Raw genomic sequence first — 22618 nt, 5'->3', positions numbered from 1 at the left:
AGCTCAACGTCCCATTTGTTTTATGTCGGCGTCCAAACCCCACCACCAATACGCCAGCGCCAAGCAGAAATATGTGAGTGGATTTGTTTAGTTTTTTTATTTATTTTTGGGTCCTTCTGGACCCGTAAATGCTGCTGAAAATAATAAAGTTTTGATCTGTTCTTTTAGCACAATATAGCCAATCCTTAGGGATAAACAATTAAATCGACCCGAGCAAACGCCATAACAATGCATGATGTCACAGAAAGCATTTGTGGGAAGTTCAAAGCGGCTTCGCCACCTTGTGCGATTTTTCTGCTTTACTAAGTCGCTTCACGTGGTAAGAGTAAATTTCTTGGTCGTACAGAAGAGTAATTTGACAAAAACAGCTCAAATTATGTTTTAGAGTCTTAACACGAGTATTGCCCTGTGACAATGCAATGAAAATTTCCTCCTCAAAGCGCAAAATTTTAAATCGCTGAGTGTATGTTAGGGACATTCAGAAAAGATCCTAAGTTTCTTTCGTAAGCCTTGTAGTCCGCACTGTTGCCAAAAAAAAAAAAGATCGCGAAAAAAACCTTAGGATAAACATAGGGTCTGCAGATTACAACGCGGTATTATACAGTAGCCGACCAATTTTCTCAACATCGTGGGGACCAACAGGTAGTCCGAACAATTGAACAGTCCGAAAAACTCGTTCAGCCAAAAAAATGTCTAATAATGCTTTGCCTCGGAGGAAAGGGCATTCGCTTGGAGGTTATCAGATTACCTCGGATTTGCGCAAGAGCGACGTCGTCGCCCTATACTGTCGACAAGAGCGCCACCGCGTTGGAGATCTCCGTTGGCGGCGATCGCCATGGAGATCGAAGAAACGCGACACGTTTCTTCGCACTACTTGGCTCTCACGAAGGCACAGCAGATATGGCCGATCATACAAATGCGAAGCCGCACAAACACGCACAAAGATGCGACAACGTCTCCGAGACACCTCCTCTGTGGACGCACCACGTGCAAGATAGCAACCGAGAAACTTTCAAAAAAAAAACGGATCCCGCATTAGGTAATTATGACGATAGCGCTCACTGAGAAAAGGAAGGAAAGTGCGGTCCCCTAGAGCGTTTTGTCAGCCAAGCAAGATCACGCATGCCTTCCAAGACGGGAAAATGGCGCGCGCTCTATACTGATAGCGTGCGCCTTCCAATCTTGGAGGCTATAGAGTGGGCCACTGAAAGTCAAGCCTGGCCAAGCCAGCGGAAAATCCAACAAGGCAGCCTTAAAAATCGGGAAGCGAGGCTCGGAACGAGCGATTCAGTCCGGTAAATCGATCCATCGGCTATATACATTTTTTTACATTTATTTAGCAATTTTGCACTTATCGAGGCATTATGCTTCTGTATTTTAGATGTAAATTGAGCTATGCGTTTGAGGGTAAAAAAACACCCTTGTTGAAGTAATCTGAAGGTTTAAAGTCTAGTTCGAACGAGAGTTGTCGGCGGAAAAGTAGTCGTGCACAAGTATACAGGCAGTATTTGCAAACATGTTGTGATGGACGTGACTCGGAGCCAGACGATCAGCAACTGATAAAAGGTTTATTCAGTGGGCTAATATATACACAGACAACCGATGACGTAGTTGTCACGTAGCTTACGTGCACAAGAAAGAAAGAGCGCAGCGTTAGGTGCCACGTCATTACATTCCTCCCGTTTAAGTTTAGATCAAGTCAATGGGCGCGTTAAGTTAGCGCCCTCCGAACTCCAAAGGAGCACGCTCGAGTGCGCTCGAGTGCGCCGCCTTCGGAGCTTAACTTAACGGCGATTTTCGCGGACTGCTTTCGGGTAAAGTCCCTATATAAGAAAAGTACCGCCATCCTTTGACAAATGCCGCTTCGCTCTCTCCTGTCTTATCCTGTATCTCCATTTGGACGATGATAGTGCGTGCTTTTCACTTCTTTATATTTTCATTTTTTTTTTCGCCTCAGAGCCATCTTGAAAGTCCTCTGCGCCGCCGCAGTTGCCGGCGGCGGCGCGCGCCCGGCCTGAAAGCTTCAACGTGGACTTTCTAGGTGCGCCACCGTCGACTTGGCTTTCGCAAGCAAAAAGTAAAGAAAAAGCAAGCGCTTTAGGAGAGGAGGCGGCGGAGGAAAGAGTAGATGGCGGTACTTTACATTATTTTCGGGCGCACTAACGCGCCGTCTGGCGAACGTTATGTTGCTTCCGCAACCGCTATCGCATTGCGCGCGCTTTTTGAAGATGGCGCCGCCGATAAACACCCTCCTGCAGTTCTTGATAGACGATGAAGAGCTAGAAGAACTTGACGCGCGGCGACGGACGCAGCAGCAGCCGCTTATGTATGCGAAGCAAGCTGTTCGTGCTGTTCTCAGAGGTACCCTATCAGACGATTTATTTCTGCTCCGCGGTATGCTGACTGATGATTCATTGCCGATCGCAAGAGGACAGAAAGCCTTATGATCTGAGGCATCCAGGATTATGTGATCAACCTTGCGCCCAGATACACGGACACACAATTAAAAGAGCAGTGCCCCAACATCTTCCATGATAACATGAGTACCTGAAGAAGTCATACACATGAACGTAGCGACGAGAAGGCGCCAAACTGCGACCGTTCGGCTACGTACCTGAGCGTCTGGCAAGTAATGCTCGGGCCGTCACTTTCGGTTCGTGATAAGCTCAAACCGCGCCAACACGCGAAGTTCCCGATCATGCCTTAGAGCAGACGCCCGGCTGCGCAGCGGCGGCAGGAACGAGTGGGCAAGGAGCACGGACGTGCATAAGTGGAAAGAGTCGGAAACACGTCATTTTTCCGGAAGCCGTAGCAGGCGCGCGCTCTCGCGCACCGTTTCCAGGGTGGAGCGCGTAGAGCGCGCTCCGTAATCACGCACCGGAAGTCGCTTTTTAGCCGTTAAGTTTAAAAGAGCGCGCTCTGCTGGCTAGAGCGCGCTCGAGCACTTTAACTTAACGCGCCCAATGGTTCTAAACGATAGTGTCAGTAACGAATGACTGGTCGTCGGATACGGGTGGATCTTCTCAGATCGGTGTCCTCAGGCGTGTAGCGAGGACTCGGAATGGCGGGGCGGGGCTCGACGTCTTCAGGTGCTCGCACCGGAGGAAGCCTGAAATGGTAGTCGGGTAGAGGCTCCGGTGGCTCTGCTGCGCGCCTCGGTTGGTTTCGGTGCCTGTGGTGCACGTCGCCATTGGCCATCCTCACCAGGTAGGATACCGGACCCTTGACTTTAATGACTTCCGCCAGCTTCCGCCGAGGTCCTGCGACGAAACTTCGGGCATAGACAGAATCACCAACACTAAATCCTTTCACTACAGAGCTAGACGTAGCAGGCTGACGGTCTGGGTGCAGCTTGTCTAACGCTCTGCGTAATTTTCTACCCATCATGAGCTCCGCAGGAGTCTTTCCCGACACTGAATGCGGGGTGGTATGTTGTTCCAATAAGAACCTAGATGGCTTGCACTGTGTGTCGTTCCCCGACTGTTTCTTCAATGCTTCTTTTACTTCCCGCACCATTCGCTCCGCCCTTCCATTACTGGCGGGATGATAAGACGCTGTGAACACCGCACGGATGCCGTTGAACTTCAGGAAAGCTTGCATCTGCTCGCTCGTGAAAGCTGTTCCGTTATCGGAAACGATAACGTCCATAACACCGTGAGTAGCAAACAGCACGCGTAGTGTTGCAATTACTGCCCATGTTTTCATGGACGGCATAATCTGCACTTCGGCTAGGTTGGAAAATGCGTATACGAATACAACAAAAACTTCTCCTTTCACTGGTCCCACAAAATCAATATGCAACCGCCTCCAAGGCTGATCTGGCTTAAGCCAGAAGTGCACTGGTTCTTTTGGATCACTTCGGCGGTTTATTTGGCGCCTGTCACAGTGACGCAAAAAATCTTCGATTTCTTTGTCCATAGTTGGCCACCACATTAGGGACCTTGCCTGACTCTTCATGGCTGTCATGCCAGGATGGTTTGCATGCAGCAAACGAAGAACATCTTTTCTTGCCGCTAGAGGTATAACTACTCTGTTGCCCCACAGGATACAATCACGGTGCAGCGACAACTCGGTTTTCTTGCTTCGAAAGCCGTAAAATCATTGTGCACATGCGTGGGCCAACGAGAGAGAACGTATTCCTTCACCGTGGACAAAAAACTGTCCCTCTTTGTAAGTTGTCAGTCGGGATGTCAGTCGCTTGCAACGGTGGGCAATCCACTGCGTCCAACAGCAATACGTCACCTGGTGGTTGCGTCTCGTCATCAAGTCCGGGTGCTGGAAGACGGTTTAACGCGTCAGCGTTGGCTGTTGCGGGGGCCTGGTCGATTTTCCAAGACGTAGTCATATGCGGCCACAAGCAGCATCCAACGCCGCATTCTTGGGGACACCAATTCTGGTATACGTTTCTCCCTGTTAAACAAACCAAGCAAAGGCTGCTGATCAGTTGTAATAATGAAATGGCGCCCGGCCAAATACTGGTGGAACTTTTTTACGCCATACACGATGGCTAAGCCCTCTTTGTCAATCTGCGCACACTTTCGCTCCCTTGCTTCAAGCGTTTTCGAAGCGTACGCTATCGGTCGTTCGGTACCGTCCGGTTCTCTGTGCGCCAGCACGGCTCCGATCCCAACAGGAGATGCATCGCATGACAGCACGATTGGTCGCTGCGGCTCATACGAGTTTAGAACTGTTGCTGACGCTAGCACGTTCTTGAGTGCACTGAAGGCTTGGTCGTGTTGACCATTCCAAAACCAGCGGCTGTCTTTGTCCAACAAACGGTGGAGCGGTTCCGCGACTTCTGCTTTTCCTTTTAGGAAACGGCTGTAAAAATTTATTAGCCCAAGGAATGATTGCAGTTCCTTTTTTGATGACGGAGTCGGTGCGTTCAGAATCGCTTCTACCTTGCTCGTGCTAGGATGAATTCCCGTGGCGTCTATCACAAGACCCTGAAACTCGATGCGTGTCTTGCGGAACTCGCATTTTTCTTTGTTCACTCGTAGGCATGCGTTCTGTAGACGGGCGAGCACTGCCTCTAGTCGTTCTTCGTGTTGCTCTAGCGTGTCTGCTGATATCAAGATATCATCGAGATAGCATTTCACGCCCGAAATACCTGCCAGCAGTGTGTCAATGGTGCGGTGAAACAACCACGGCGCTACGGAAGTGCCAAATGGAAGTCTGCGCACTTTAAATAAGCCCTTCATTGTGTTCACAGTAAGCACTGTAGCCGATTCATCATTCAAAACAAGCTGTTGATAGGCCTGAGGCTAATCCAGCTTCGTGAAAAATTTACTTGGCCCTAGTGATGCCAAGACCTCCACAGTTGTGGGCAAAGGATAGACGCTAGCTGTTTTGAACTGCCTTGTTCACTGTGCTTCGATAATCACCGCACAAGCGTATGGAACCATTTCTTTTTCTCACTAGTATACGATGGGGGTTGCCCAAGCAGAGGACTGTACTGGTTCCCACACACCTTGTTTAACTAGCCTGTCTATCTCGGCTGCGACGTCATCTCGAAGTGCGAATGGCACTGCTCTGCTCTTCAAGAACACCGGTTGTGCTTCATCTTTTAGGTCTATGTGCACTGGATCCCTAGTGCAGCCTGGCAGATCACCTCCGAACACCTCTTGAAAGCGCTGAACCATTTCTGCACCCTCGGACGCTTTTTTTATTCCATGAATTTCAATTCCTAAGACCTTAAACCAACTTCTTCCCAGCAGGCTGCTGCCTTGTTTGCTCACTACTAGTAAGGGCAATTTCGCACAAATTTCTTTGAAGCGCACTTCCACTATTGCCTTTCCCAGCATCTGCAGTGGCTCTTTTGTCCAAGTCACGAGCTGCGTGCCAGTACTCTGAAGTGCAATTTTGCCTGCGCTGCCTTCAATTCCTCTTTCTTGACTGACCAGCGAGTGTGACGCCCCTGAGTCTACTTCCATCTGCACTTCTTTTCCTTGAATCCGTACAGTGGCGATAAACTTTACAAGCTCGTGAACTTCGCAAACCGAGTAAATTTCTACTTCGTGAAACGGTCTGCTTGTCTGACTATGCTTTCGTGCCTGTTTATTTTCCGACTTCTGGGCAGCAGTTTGCTTTTGACTTAACTGCGATTATTTTCTGAAACGGACATGCTCTCGCAATATGGCCTGTTTTCTTGCAGTAGCGACATGCCGCGTAACGAAACTTGCAAATTTCAGCACTGTGCTTACCGTTGCAGCGGTAGCAGATGACTTCTCTGGATGAAGGCGGTTCCCTTGAGCACGTTTCGTGGACGGCCGCGTCGCCTGTGCTGCTCGCGTCCCTGTGGCTCTGCGTCCTGATTTCTCGTTGCTGTCGTTGAGTTGTTTCCGCTGTCACAGCCATGTCGTACGCCACAGCGAATGTCAGGTTCCTTTCTGCCAGTAGACGTTGTTGCACCGCCTCGTTGTTGATGCCGAAGACGAAACGGTCTCGCATCATCTCGTCCAGTGGAAGCGTCTTGTCTCCAAAACGGCAGTTTTCAGCCAGTTTTCTCAGCGCTGTCACGTAGTCTGCGACGCTTTCCCCTTGAGCTTGGTTACGCTTATAAAATAAAAAGTTGTCGCAGTTTCACCTGAAAGGCGAAGCATCAATTGCGATAGCAAATTTGTAGAGAGCTATACGGAGTAATGATATTAGCTTTATCAGCTGTATAAACTTGGACATGCAGCAGCACCGGCAACACGCAGAACTGTTGTCGACGCCGTCGGCGTTTTGCCCGCGTTCGCTCAAAATGCGTGCAGCGTTGGTGACTGTTGCCGGAGCCTCTGATATAAATAGGCACTTGGTGCCGCAGCTAAACGTCGCCTCCCCCTCCCCCACGGCCTCTCGCGCGTCGGAAGAAGGCGCGTTTGCTCTACATATATGGCGATTGTAAAGGAGGAAAGAGACGCCTACTTCTGCAGCCCTTAAGCGAGCACGGCGCAGAACGCGCGTTTGTTCTCCGCCGTGCGTTCACTCCACGTGAAAGCGCGCGCCCCTCGCGCCCTTTCACTCGCACATACAGCGTTCGGCGCGCGGCGACGATTTCATCTCCATTGACGTCATACGGAACCTCACGGCGACGGCGACGGCAGAAATCTGCTTTTGAGTGTCCATATAATTGCTATCGCAATAAAATCTTCGATACAGTACCGACGGCTTCGGATGCACGTGTTCACGGACTGCTTTCTTGATGCAATCGTAAGTTGCAGCTGTCGGCCTTTCGGGTCTCACCAGCATCACGATGAGACTGTACATACATTTCTTCTCCGCAGGAGCTGAGCAAAACCACCAGCTTTACTTCGCCCTTTAAAAGCTTGTTCGCTTCGCAGTACATTTCCAGTCGCTCCACGTAGTCATCTCATGACGCGCTTGTACCTAGGCGATTTATCGAGCCCAACCGCAGTGTGGGCTCGCCGTCAGCGAGGAGCCGATGATCCCAGAACGAGGGCTTCCGAAGCCGAGGCCCGCCGCCAGAGACGATGAGAGAATCTCGAGGTAACGGCTTCCGAACGCCACCCTGAAGAAGGTTAGATACACAAGCGACCAAGCTTCCCTTACCCCCATTTTCTCGGCAGAGGAAGGGCTGGTGATTATTTTGCTCGGTGTTGTTCACGTTTTTGTGGCGTCAGCATATATATATGATAAGGTATTCGCTCATATGCCTCTTGCACTCCTTAAGTACGCAATGCCAAAATTACTTTTCGAATATCCACTAAGTGAAATGCGTTTTCTTAATCTGTGAAAGTCATTACAAAAAGAAACATCACGCGCCATTCCACTCCTGTGAAGGCGCATTACCAGCGAAGCAGTTAAGTACAGGACATGGAGGGGACAAGGAGTTTAGATCAAAGATATGAGCAAACTTTATTTCTCTTGAGCAGCCACGGCAGTCATCGCGAAGAAAGATACACGCACACACACTTATTTTGATCAGCGGTCTTGATCGGTTGCATACATTCGCGTGGAAGACTGCCGCCACCTTGGGGAGCAGGAGGAAACTAGACACGCGGGACGGGACCGCCACGCCGGGAGAGCGAAAGGAAACTAGGAACGCAAGCGCTTGGAACGACGACGACCACATTCTCTGCAGCTGACGCCAGCGTACACATGGCATCACGTTGTGGCATTTCCCATGTGTTTTAAAATTTACCGCTTTCGCGCCAGGATATCGACAAAATTTTGAAGCCAAGCTTGCTTTGCCTGCTTTTACAGGTTTAGCATGGCTGTCTGCCGCTGGGTTGGTCCGCATCTCGATGGGTAGGTTTGTGCATATGTGTGCGGGGGTCATATGTGCGCCGAATGCAAGTACCAACGAATGGACTTATATAACCACCTTATGCTTACCGACAAAGACCGTGAAAGCACACATCTGTTCTGCATAGCAAAAATTTATTGCCCACAGTAAGCCAGGACAAAAAACGTCAGCCCACAGGTATCTCGTGAGCACGTCGGTCTAGTAATTGAACGGTACATATAATATTCAATGGAATCTGATTTCTTTTGTTTTAAGTTATTTAGATATACGGTATGTGCCACCGTTATGTGCCACAGTGGCACTAGAATTACAGAATCCCTAAATGTAGCTGGGTATGTGTCCGCATTTTTGCGCTTGCATCTGCGGGAGCACCTTCCCTCAATGCAAGTGTCATGGTTTTGCCTTCGTTTTCGCGACACGCATAACGGCGTACACTTCTCACACATAACATTCGCCTGATATGATGTTTTTATTTTGGCAAAGTTTGTGAGTGGTTTTTGCATAAACATCATGATTGCATAATATGAAAGTTGGCACCTCGGTGGTGAACAAACATAAGTATTGCATTAAGGTATCACGTCGCATAGAACGAAACTAAACACAATTGTAGGAATTGGCAATTTTTTTTAGAATTTAGTTACCCGCTTCATTGAAACTTCGCTTCGCATAGAATGTAGATGTTTGCTCGATGTGCATAAATTTTTTGTCGTAGAATACTGCTGCCTTCCGCATCTAATTACTTATTAATTGAGTGATATCCTCGTAGAATGTAGACATGCTGCAGCGGTAAAAATGTTATAAAAGTACATAACTTATGAGAGCGCTCTACATGAAAGTACAATGTAGTTGGAAAGAAAATGGAGCGCTCGTGGCTGGTTATGACCGCGTTTTTAATTGCGGTCGCGACCGCGTTTACGTTAGAGTTATACGTTCATATTTCCTTATCTTTCCTGGTTTGGTTAGAGTGACATTGTAGGCGCGTAGACTGTAAAAGGCAGTATATAGTCTGCCATCTGTCCAGACCCTATTGAAAAAAAATGTGAACGAGAATGTACGAGAAATAGTGTACACGATTATTGCTCCGTAGACTGTGCGAGAAACTCGTTCAGTCTGCGAGAACGCACACATGTGTACGAGATCGCGTTCTTGTCACTGAACGAGATTCTCGTACATTATGAACGAGTTCGTTTCTACGAGCTGAGCGCGTACAAGATGACGAGCTTGTACGACCTGCGAGAGTATGCACCCTGAAAAAGATAGGCACCTCATATTCATATTTAGTATAATAATGCAAATACAATTCTTGTAAATACAAGTGTTCATGCATGAACACTTGTGCTGACCTTACTGCAGTGTTGTGTCGCTGTAATGGTTTGTTCAGAAATCTACAGTAAAGAGTTATGTTGAGGTGAAAAAAATGTCAGGTGAGGTAATGGTTCGTACTTGTTAATAAACAAGTACACGTTACACAGGTTCTTCAGCACACCTATTCAAGCTTACATTAATAGTGAAGTCCTCCGATTTTAAGCAAGAGCACATCATACATCTCGCAAGCGTTGTTTATTGGACCTTGTAATGGTACTTCAATACACCCAGTCTGTTGACAGCCACTGGAATGTGTTGCTTGAGTGAGAGCTTGCGGCGCACCTGAAAAAGTAAACAAAAGCCAGCAGTTTTTTTTTCACACATGCAATAAGATAACACATAGGCAAAAGCAGTTTAGCTGACATTCACATAGGTAAGAATGCTTTATCATTCAGAACATGCGATACTGAACAAAATTTATTAAAAATAAGTGGTTTCCTGCAATGCTTATGACTCCTAAGGAAACGTGCATTATAGTGTGGTAGAATAACCTGTCACATTAGCAGATCACTGAAACAAGTGTTATTACAGTAAAAAAAGACATTATTTGAGTAATAATAATTACTAGTACTGAAGCAACATAAGTAACATGCATAAAATCTACTTTTAGAGAGCAGCATCGACAGGTCGGGCTAATTAAATTACTTGGAAACTGCTATTCGGCCAGCAAAACTAAAAATCGTAGTGGCGTAGTGGCTTTGGCATTGCACTGCTAAGCCGAATGGCGCAGGATAAAATCCCATGCACAACGGCCACATTTTGATGGCAGCAAAGTGCAACAACACCCCCATAAGGTGCATTGGGCACATACCCCCGGTGTTCAAAGTTAATCCAGAGTTCCCCACTACAGTGTCCCCCATAATCATATAGTGCAGAAGGACTTGGTGTTAGGTAAGTTGCTGTTTGCTGAACGACATAGCGCAAAGGCACAAATACACAGAAGATACACAGACACACGTCACAGGCGCTACTAGCAACTTTATTTGAAGCACAGCCAGATACAGTATATGTACTCTTCACAACACGCAGGCGCACCAGCCACTTCGGGCAGAGCACAGAGGGCAATTATCAGGGCTAACACGATCATTTTGAAGATCTAAAGAAAGCAAGTTCCACATCATGAAAACAACATAGGTCAACTTTCACAAGCACTACTTTTTTTCTTTTATGTAAAATGCTTCCAACAGCTCACGTGCGGTTTTATCTTTAGTTCTGCCCAGGATCTTCCCATCATGAAATCTCGCACGACAAGGACAGGTTTTACAGTGTGCTGACAAATGCGCATTCAAGTCTTTCGTCGTGTTGTTAGCATGCTCCATCATTCGATCATTGATGCAGCGGCCAGTTTGTCCTACATAGGACTTTCCACAAGAGAGTGGGATTCATAAACTCCTCTAGTAGCACATCGCCAGTAAGGTGTGACGTGTTGTACTTGGCAGCCTACCTTAGATCTGCCCATTATGCGGGGACACAGTTGGGCCAGCATATTGAGAACAGAGAACACTACAAAAGCGGGCACACTAGTGAATAAGGCCAGAGCTGGTGAGCCGAGTGGCCAAAGACCGCAAGTTGTACCGTATGTGCATAAGTTGAGCCACAATTTAAAGAAAGTGGCGAACAGGCATGGAGTGCCTGTATTGTTCTCTGTTCCCAATAGGCTGACCCGAACGTGTCCCCGCATAATGGGCACATCTAAGGTAAGCTGCCAAGTACAACATGTAATACCTTATGGGCAATGTGGTCCCGGTGTGGTTTATGAAATCCCACTGCCTTGTGGAAAGTCCTATGTAGGACAAACTGGCCGCTGCATCAATGATTGAATGAGGGAGCATGCTAAAAACATGACGACAGACTTGAATGCACATCTATCAGCAAAAAAAAAGCCTGCCCTTGTCGTGCGAGATTTTATGATGTGAAGATCCCAGGCAGAAGTAAAGATAAAATTGCATGTGAGCCACTCAAAGCGTTTTACATAAAAAATAGTGCTTGTGTAAGTCAGACCTCGGTTGTTTTGTACGACGCGGAACTTGCTTTCTTTAGATCTTCAAAATGATTGTGTTAGCATGGATAATCGCCCTCGGTTGTCTTCCCGAAGTGGCTAGTGCGCCTGTGCGTTCGGAAGAGTATATATACAGTATCCTGTTGTGTTTCGAATAAAGTTATTAGGAGCACCTGTGACATGTTTTTGTGTATCATCTGTGTATTTGTGCCTTTGCCCTACAATATGTCGTTCAGTAATCATATTGTGGTTTTGACAAATAAAACCCCCAAAAATTATTTAATGCAAATAGTATTCCATAAGGCCAAATGCTTATATAGAATCATCTGACAGCAGCTACGTTTAACAAAATTTAATACTTTCAAAAACAAGAAACTTTCAGATCCTTTGAGCAAAAATCTACTTATGCCAAAATTATTGCCATTAATTTTATATGGCCCATTCCGCCTTACTTTTTTTAAACAAAATTATATATGCAGTGCAGGTGCTCCTCACACCTAAAGAAATTGTCACCGTTCCTTAAAGTGCATGGTTTTGTTGCAAATGACAGCACAAGTATGCTTTGCGATTATTAGCCAACGAAATGATTGTCTAACTTCTTGAAATCACAGACTCCTGGACAGGATAACTAGTCACATTGGGCACCCTTTCATCAGTTTTTGTCCACAAAATCAAGCAAGTAAAGACATTACCCTGAGTCTGCAACTGTTAATGTGTTCTGTTTGGTAATGATAATTTTAAGGTCATTGACCCAAGCCAAGCCAAAAAAGCTCCCTTTCTGGAGCCGAGACAGGTTCCTGGATTACACCATGGAAGGTAAGCTCGTGGGCTCTTCTCCTGCTTCAGAAAGAGCTTACTGCTGGCACGTTACACGATGCAGCTTACTTTCGTCAGTGTTGGGTGAAGTGCCAGTGTTGAAGTTGTCTTTTGCGCAGAATGGCAGTTTCAGGTTTAGTGGGCTTGTAGGAAGACAAGCTCAAGATAACTTCCTGGTTTGAACAGGCTGTTTTGTTTATAATACATCAAGCTTTCTTGTGACTGCCCGCACATGTGGTCCGTTAGTCTCGCTGTGAAGTTGACAGTAAGCTGTACGCCCCAGAAGACCCGAATAATGGTCTGCTCTAGTTCACACCCTGTGAATGCTCGAGTTTCCAAGCTCTTGATTTTGTGTCAGCACTCTTGAACTCTTGCTGCCAGTAATTTCTTCCCAGCTGGCCGAATTATCTCGAGGCCCCACACTGACACTACCGATGCTTTCAAGTGCAGACTTTTCAGGATAAGGTTCTTTGCAGGAAAGGTGGAACTTACAGATTTCTATTCTGGACGCGAGTGAGACGAACCAGTAAGTCTTCGTAACAATGTTTTGTACATAATCTCTGTAGAAGGTATTATCAAGGGTTCGACGAAAATTCATTTAGCCAGGTAACGACTATGAAAGTGTGGTGAATGACCAAGTGCTTATCATGGTGTTAGTGACGATACAATTTTTCGTAAAACGTTTAACTCCAACAGGACTACACACAAGATGTAACCAAGACTTGCCGGTTAATTTCACTCAGGTCTTGAATAGCCACCTGTAAGTGCCACCTTTTTTAAAACCACACTTGCAAAGCCAGGAGTCTTATCCTGAAAAGTCTTCAATTGAAGACATCAGTAATGTCAGTGTGGAGCCTCAAGATAATTCAGCAAGCCGAGAAGAAATTGCTAACAGTACAAGTAAAAGTATGCCAACAGAAAATGAAGGGCTTGGAATCCGATGTATTCTTCGCAAAGTGTCAACTACAGGGTCATTGTTCACGAGTTCCCGGATGCATAACTCCATGCCAACTTCATGCCGACGCTAAGGAAACACCAGGGCAGGCAGTTGCAAGAAAAGTAATTTAGTGCTCTAAGAAAAATGCGGCCACTCAAACCATGAAAGTAATGTTTAACTTGTCTTCTTACAACTACACTGAACCTAAACATGCTGTTTTGGGCAAGGAACAAACATCAACACTGGTGCCTTGCCTGACTCCATGAGAGTCATCTGCGCCGTGAATAGTGCCGTCAGTGCACTACCTTCCGAAGATATCGCCCGCACCTGCACGGTCAGTGTGCTGTACAAATTGCAGAAGCACATTCCACAAGCTTGTCTGCCTAGCAAAGAAGCTGTGTGGGGCTCCAAAACCCATAGAACCAACGAACGCAAACCCAAACCTTGTCCTTTCAACTCTTGCTTTATATTGCTGTGCAAGCAGTAAAATTGGATGGTGTTAGTAGTGTTCTGTCCTGTCATCTCCTTGCCTTTCCTATGAATTTTGTGCTAAATAAGACTTTTTCTTGGTGAAAGAGTGCTGGTTTAAGGCATAAACCAGCTCCATGGCACTTTGCAATTAAGGAGTGTAAACATTTGCTGAAAATAGGTCCACGAAGAATATTTCAAAAAGAGCACTTTAAAAAACACACACGTGTATCTATCACCAAGGCCAACCCTTGTGTCTTCTATCTTAACATAATTCTCAAAACTCAAGCTCAAAACTGATATACACGTGCAAGGTCTCCATATCATATTGCCTTGTGAATGATGAAGCAAAGCACGCTGGTGCCTGGATGTTGTGGGACCAACTCAGGTGTGGAGATCAGCACTGATCAGCAACACAGCAGAGTCTGCTTACACTTTCTCTGCAGGCCCAGCCATACCTGCATTAATACACGTGGGCTTAGTGTCACGTGAGTATAATATAAAAAGTGACACCGTGAACAAATCAATCCTTGTTCGGTATACATATGAAAAATGCAGACTTTCTCCATATAGCAAGCTTCACTTTGAGTAACAAATCCTGCACTATAAGAAAAATATGCATGAGCCATCTATGCAAGAAAAATAATTGAAGATCCCTTTTTTTGCCTACCTCCTCCTCCTTGTGTATAGGTAAGTAAAGTAGGCCTTGTGTGTAGGTTAAGGTTAAGGTGTAGGTGTGTAGGTTAAGGTTGTGTGTAGGTAGGTCCTTGTGTATAGGTTAAGTAAAGTAGGCCAGACAGCCACATAGTGTAAGCAAACGTGGTCACTTGGTGGGCCAATTATGATACCATAGCACGACATGCATTCTGCAGGCACTGCAATGTTAAAGCACCCATAAGCCTAGCAGCATTACCCAATAGGGCTAACCAATAAGTGTCCCCAGCAGCATAACTTGGCATGTCTACCAGGAGGCTTTCATTACACTTTGACAACTATCCTCCTAAGGCTTGAGCCCAATTTTTGTCAACAGAAGGCAAGCTTTAAGCATCTGCACAAGGGCACTTTAAACAGTACCACAATAGCTTCCTACCTAATCCCACCTTTAAAATAAAATTGGTCAGTTCAGTACCATGTGTAGAACCAATCAAATTGTTCTGCAATCAAGTAAGCATCCCCTTTTCATACACGCAAATATCAGCAACACTACTACTGCCATATGGGCATTTTGTAGACAAAAACACCAAGCGCAAGAGCTGAAGCTTGGGCAAGTTGGTAGCAGTTCATTTTGATGGTGTTCCTGGCACACACATGCCAAAAGAATAAGCGACAGGCAGACAGTGAAAAAGAACTGTCCTCTTTCACACTCTGTGTGTCCCTTAGTGCCTTGGAATGTGTGAGCTGTGAATGCCACCATCTGCCTGTCCCTTATCCCCTTAGAAAGTGTGCACTGTGAATAGCATGGAAAGGAACATAATAGAACAGATAATGCTACAATAGATAAAAGCAAACATGCTCTCTGATGCAAGACGTCTTTAAGCAACTTAATTTTCAGCCAACATCCTAAGCCTTCCATGCTTAAAAGACTCACTGAAGTTGCTGTGCAAGACAACAGCCTTCTTTTACAAAAAATAGAGTTAAACTTAGTCTATTATTTTCGCAAACTGGTGCTTCAGTACTGTGAAAAGGTGGTATTATTGAAAACCAGCTTAATTTTTGTGTAATAAAAAAGCCTACAGTCAGCTACAGAGATCAGGCTTGATATAAATCTGCCAGTCAACACGGTAAATAAATATTTCCATGACTGTTGAGGTAAAAAGAATCGTTGACAAATTCCCAACACACTATGCATGTTTTGGAGAAGACAGTGCTTTTCTACTGCAAGCATTTACCAGAGCCCCAGTGAATGCAGTATGATATAACTTATTGCAGGACATTTCAAACAGATCCTCTTTATGGCTTCTTAGGGACTTGGGTAATGAGGAGTAAGTGCAGTGACATCTCTGAGCACCTCAATGACAATACTGGTGATTACATGGCAACACAACTGCTGACATGCAAGATAACTTTCGGGCAGTGTTGTCTCATGCCGCATCAATCAGACAAAACTTTAAAGGGACACTTAAGGAAAAAATAATTATTTGAGCTGGATTATTGAATTACTCTTCCGCAAACCCAGAAAAACTGCAGTTATCCAAAAGTAGAGGCTTGATAAGCTAGAAAATACACAAGAACGATTTACAGGTGGTGAAACCACAATAGAGTTCCCACACCTGCTGGCTGTCTGCTAAGGCCTAGTTAATTTGTTTTTGGCAAAAATTGACTATATTGCATTCTAAAAGAGGCAAGAACTGAACTTAGCAATTTTGGAGCAAGTGTACTGAACCGCTACAGCCAAAATATACGAAAATACTCTGGAATGCATGATGTCCCCCAACGTACGATGTTTCGCCGCAAAATTTGGCAGGAAATGCCACTTTAACCTTCATTTTTTTGCAATAAATAACCTCTCATCACAAAACTAACACAAAAAGAAAGAATACAATAAGGAGAAGGTGAGAGAGATGGTCCCAACTATAAGAGAAGCAATAGCAGAGTTCAAGCTCTCTCCCATGTCAAATGCGGAAGGGCAAAGCATACCCAGCTTTCGGTTACACTCTCACCTGCGACCACTGCACCAGGCTGACTGACATGCGTAACCAGCAGTTTGTGATACCACATTATCAAACCTGCAATTTATGGGACATCATAGATCAGCTTCAAGCTTGATGCTATGCTGTTCTAGGGATGTATTATGAACTGACTACATTTAAATGTTATGCTTCATGGTTTGTTGCAAGCTTCAGGAATTTACTTATTCATTTATAAACATACCTCATAGGCTCCAGCTGGAGTACTGCATAAGGTGGTAGGTAGAACATTGTGAGCCAAATAAAGAACATTTGGCAGCTAGCTTATAAAAGTGAGCAGGAACGTGTTCATGCTGGTAGTGCGTTAGTAGAATAAATAATAAGAGGTTAAATGGAAAATTCAAACACTTGCAAGCCACCTTTCGTGGTTTTTCTTTTCAACGTCCCTTTAGGAATGGGAATCAATGAACAGCCCCCCCCTCCCAAAAAAAACAAAGCGAAAAACAAGTGTAATACATGATTTTTGACTACTTAGAGAAATAAATCTAGGAACACAGAATCTGTGCAGGCATGTATGTAAGGAATTAAGTGCAGTAATATATTCAATAACTTGCAATGCCCTTCTGCTTTCGTCGGGCAACTCATAACAAGGCATAAAAGGATATGTGTGCCTCAAAACACCAGTTCCTAAAAAATACGTCACTATACAGCAAGTAAGTAGTATATCATGCATATCTACTCAAGCCCCCAATTATACTTGACTCAGAGGAGGCTACTTAGGTATATTGATTAAACTGAAGGTAGGCGATATTTTAAAATATACAGTTCAAGTAGTACTTGAATATTATGTCGAAACTGGAAGTTATGAATATGGCATCTAAAGCAAAAGTGTTGTACGTTATGCCAAACCTGCCAGCCTGTGAACTTTATATTTTGCAAAAATCCTACGCACAATGCTGTGTTGGAAAGCCACTATGTATTTTCTTAAAGTTTTCTCTCAGCGCCTACATTCTTCAATAGAGACACATTATTAACCATTAACTTGGAACAGCAGAAACTGACAACATTGTTTTTAGACCAGTGTGCTTTTTTCAGTGCTTTTGCTGTTGCCGATTTAGCCGGCTTTACGAACTTATCTCAATAAGCTCGCCTAATATGGGTGTCAAACAGTGCACTTTTCATTGCGATCAAGCCCAATCCGGATCGAATTTATCACTTGTGATTGGCTCTTTTGTGCAAGCTGCGCGAGGAAGCCAATTGCAGTAGCTAATTTTGATATCAATCGGGCTTGGTAGGAAGTGCCCCTCTGGTATACTCGTTAGGTATTTTGCATTGCTAATAAAGCAGCACAAGTGCCATCACAAGTTATTGTTTTACATGCAATTTTGCAATCTCATACCACCCCATTTTTCAAGATTCTTACAACATATTCCCCCAATAGAATTTCATTCTCATAACTCAATGCAACAATAGTAAAATTGTAGAACGAGTCCAAATTCGTAAATCTCACCAAATGATTCAGGACCGATGGCACGTACGAATTATACCAACAGAACCTAGAACTCATAAGTGGCAGTGACTGTTTTGTACACACCTTGTCAAAGCAAGCAGATCAGATTCCTTGTCGGGCTGCTCAGACTGCATTTTGCCACAGGCTCCCATGTGGTGCAGAGATGCCTCCGTCTCACGAAATCGTGACATCCCTAAACAACAAGAAATGTTCAGTTTATTGCAATCACTGCTGAAACTGCAAACTTGTGATTTAACAACACCGCGTTAAATTGTGAAAAGACCTCAGCCAGCTACATGGTTGTGCAAATATCTCATTCTGACATCACGGGCAGTTATTTAACCTTTCAAATGCACGAAGACATATAGAACACTCAACACAAGAAACACAGGTTGTCTTGACAATATATAAGCAGAAAAATTTGCATACAAGCTAAAATGTGCTCATGAGTCAGACAGAGCAATCCGGTGCCGTCTCGCGCAGATGTTAGCTGTGAAGACAACACGTAAACGCACTTCTAGAAATATATATACCATTTCTTGCTGAGAAATTACTTACAGAAGCAGTGACATTCGCGGCATCAATTTTTTGCCCGTTCAGACTAAACGATACTCGGCGCTAGTGTATTTCATAACAGAAAGCAAAGAAAGAATATATGAAGCTCTTGGCAACATCCTATACTTGTTTGAGGGTGAATTTTATAAAACGTTTTGCTAAATGTGTACTACTGGCATTAATAACAAACATTAGGAAATCACTTTTATATTTTTTGTCGCTGTACTAATAATATTGTGCTCCGCCTAACAAGGCACACTACACGAACTATAAAAATGCGCCAAGCGCCGGACTTACCTTTCGAGACATACTCGGCAAACGCTCCTTCATGTCAGGTCCGGCGGCATCGACTGCACGAACTGTCCTTCCGGCATAAACACTGTTAAATTGCGAATGAACGTAATAGTACAATTTCCAACACATTCTTCCGTGCAGTGTGAAACGCTGCGAGATCGGCGAGAGTACCAGAGGCTGCTAATAAGCCAGGAACAAAGAGCGCGAATGGACCGAACTACGATGACCAACAACGCCGCACCGCACGAAAGATACAGCTAGCTAGCAGCGTTGCACAGGCCCAGGGGTTTAGCGATCGCTGATGCGCACAAAAAAGAGCACATTTTCTCTCCGCAAAGCGTAAGTATGATTAAACTACCACATCGACCGTCCGCAAGGAAAATATTCATGCAGCGCTCACATACCGAAAGCCCAACGTTTCTAGACTGGTAACATTGTGACAGCCGAACACGGGAAAATGATGTCATTTCGTCAAGATAGAGGCACCGGAAGCTTTGCAAGAGCCGGATAAACGTCATGGCGGCCATATTATTTACATCGTCGTCTACTGTTTTGTCGTCTCAGGCAACGTTGGTCTCTGGCTCCTCGGCACGGTGCTCGACGGTAATCGTGATCGCATAGATGGTGGCGGCTGGTATTCACATGTTATGCGAGTGATGCGGCGTGTTTCAACAACGTTTTTTTCAACATCGAGGACAGCAACCTGCGGAGCAAGCCGTATCAACCGGTCATGGCCGTTAAATCGCAGCATATCGGTGTTGGTTTGTGAATGTTTGTGAATTCACAGGTGTTCGTGTTTAATGCGGCGTTGTCGACGATGCATTTGGTGGTCCAGTGGCGTTGTCGACGCGGCCTTTGTTTCTGGCTTGGTGTGCCGTTTCGCGGATGTGTATATTCATGAAGAGTGCCGTCTGTGCATCGGAGCGCTGCTGCCACGCCGGCTCGATTTGCGATCTAGCCAAAGCGCGAGAACGTCCACACTGTCTGTCGCTAGTGCTTTCGGACACTGCTTGTGTGTGTGTGTGGTGTGTGTTTGTGTGTGTTTTGTGTGTGTGTGTGTGTTGGTGTGGTGTGTGTGTGTGTTGTGTGTGTTGTGTGTGTGTGTGTGTGTGGTGTGTGTGTGTGTGTGTGTGTGTTGTGTGTGTGTGTGGTGTGTGTTGTGCGTGCGTGCGTGCGTGCGTGCGTGCGTGCGTGCGGGCGTGCGTGCGTGCGTGCGTGCGTGCGTGCGTGCGTGGGGGTGTGTGTGTGTGCTGTGTGTGTGTGTGTGTGTGTGTGTGTGTGTGTGTGTGTGTGGTGCGTGCGCGCGCGCGCGCGCGCGTCTGATATGCGTCGTTATTGTGTCAGCGATTTGCAAAAGTGTTTTTAATTTGTTTCCGGCGTGCGTGAACGCCAGGATATGCTGCATGTGCGTCATTTAACCAGCCTGCTTGAATGTAGGGACATTGACATTTTGGTCGTTTCGAGGTCAGCTTTTAACGCATCGCAAAGCGTTGCCTTGCTCTGAACCATCACTGTACGAACTACTTAGTTATTTCTCCGTTAATTTCAAATTCAGTTTTGTGTAGTATATACACAGATAATGCTCCGTTGCCACGCTAAACTCGTATTTGCTGCTGTTGAGCGGTATATACGAGGTTTTTTTACTACGTCAAGCTCTCTCAGCATACATTGCACAAGTTGTGAAAGACTTAGTGCAAATAATTTTTCAAGCAGCAATTGAGCAAAATGTGCTGATCGTATGACAGCATTAGTGATTGATGGTTATGTAATTTCGTTATTTTTTTCTGTCAAAGTGCGATAGATTTTGGCTGCTATTTTGGCTATTTATTCACCAATTTATTTACACTGAGTTTGTGATTCTTTTCATTTTTTAGATGTGGGAATGCATGGCCAGTTTATGCCTGCCTGCTATAGTTTGGCATAAACAGGCACTAACAACCTCTTAAAGTATGGGCAATAAAAATTGACTAGCTGATTTGATAGTCTTGTGGGGGCTGTGACATAATTACTAACGCGAACAAGACTAACGGAAAAATGGTGGGATAGGACAGGGTGCTCTGTCCTGTCCCACCTTTTTTTCCGTTGTTCGCACTAGTCACACCAACTGCATCAACACGAACTAACCCAACTTTCTTCGTTAATTACTCCTCTGGTGTGGGGCACACTTAGCTGCTTGGAAAATATGCAGCTTGAAATTTGTGCGTTACTAATCTCTGACGCAAGCAATATGATTAGGATGTGACAAATTGCATACATTTTCTGTTACTGATCAAACTGCATGTAATAAACTCATTTGCCAACTGGTCCTTGTTGGATGTGTTTTCAGTGAGCTATAATCGCATTGCCAGCTTCTTTTATTCTGCATAAAAACAAACCCATAGCATTTTTTCCGAAACTGTGAAGGTACTCCACCCTATATTGCATTAAAAGCTTCGGGTGATCCACTCTGAACAAGGGACGTACTCTCGGACAACAGCTTTGGCTATATCACTGTCAGTGCGCGCTTATTGGCTGGTTGAGCAATGCGTCACACGAAGGCAATAGTATTGCCGTAAGTGATTATCCGAGAATAGGTCCCCAAGTGAAAATCATTGCATCATTAGGACTGACATGAGCTTTGATGGGGATGTGTGTGTCCATTATATGAAATTGCAGAAATTCAACACTGGAGCTCTTATTCATTCTGCAGTTTATGCTGCTATATGTGGCACAATGGTTCGACGTCGTCATACAGCACATTGATTATGTCCTTGCATCTGCTACAAACGATTCATTATAAAATCTTGCTGTCATTCACGAGATTTTGTATACACTACGTCTTAGGTGCATGCACTTTGTATGCAATTCGTAGTCATCGGCCAAGATCTCGTTGCTCATATGACTACAGTGCGTACACATCACACGCTCGCTATCTCGCACACCTCGTACAGAATCTCGTTAGGTTGGCGCAGCACATCGCACACATCTCGCACAGGCGTACATCTCGCACGTGCATTCGCGTAGCACCTCGCGTAGATCTCGTACACTTCGGGAAGTCTACGCAGCTCATGCGTACAGATCTCGCACATTTCCTACGATATCTCGTTGAATGTGTGCAGCACATCGCACACTTCTCGTCAAATCTGTGCGATATGCATACATCTGGCACATTTCTCGCACAATTCGCGTACACATTTTTCAATACGGAATGCATGTTATTTAACCAAAAATATACTGAAACGCAAACACCGAACTTGCACAGTTTTATTTTTTCGCTGTGTGGTAATACTGAGTGAAATATTTCTAAAATGCCAGAGTTGTAGCAATTCAGATGATGTCACCATTGTCACAATGACAGCGACAGTGAATATCACCATGTAACACAACTCTAGCTGCAGAGAAAGCGTCCTCTTGAATACCCGCACTAGTGCCAGTGAAAATCACCGCCAGCGGATTTTCTCGCGGTTAAAAGATATTCAGTTTCCTGCTTGATAAGTGAAATCATTCTTCGAGGCATGCAAAAGGTTATTTGTAGGTTTCTCAGAAGAGCAGCGACTATTTATATTTCGTGCTTTTTTGTTTTTCTTGCGCTGTGTTAGGCAGTAACTCATAGAGTAGGTTATAGTAGGTTAGTATGTTCACATATACATACTATATATATATATATATATATATATATATATATATATAGTTATAGTAGTAGTAGTATAGTAGGTATAGTAGGTTTCCCGTTGTGCTACCTTTACCCTTGCTGCAATAATATCTTCGCTGACATTGTTAAGCAGGTGTTTCACTTTATGCAGCTGCTCCAGAACAC

The 22618-nt window shown here is 45.1% G+C and overlaps 1 long non-coding RNA gene across 1 annotated transcript; it reads right to left on the bottom strand.

Annotated features, from left to right (window-relative positions):
- Positions 1 to 14188: 14188 nt before the first annotated feature.
- LOC125946566 (uncharacterized) lies at positions 14189 to 18941 on the bottom strand. The gene is made up of 3 exons (XR_007467666.1): positions 18826 to 18941; positions 18058 to 18166; positions 14189 to 14294 (listed from the first exon to the last, which is right to left on the bottom strand). It is a non-coding gene; the product is annotated as an uncharacterized LOC125946566 (long non-coding RNA).
- Positions 18942 to 22618: the final 3677 nt, after the last annotated feature.

The sequence above is a fragment of the Dermacentor silvarum genome, chromosome 7 (genome assembly GCF_013339745.2).
Source record: "Dermacentor silvarum isolate Dsil-2018 chromosome 7, BIME_Dsil_1.4, whole genome shotgun sequence".
Taxonomy (NCBI): Eukaryota; Metazoa; Arthropoda; class Arachnida; order Ixodida; family Ixodidae; genus Dermacentor; species Dermacentor silvarum.
This window is presented reverse-complemented; position numbering and strand designations above follow the sequence as displayed.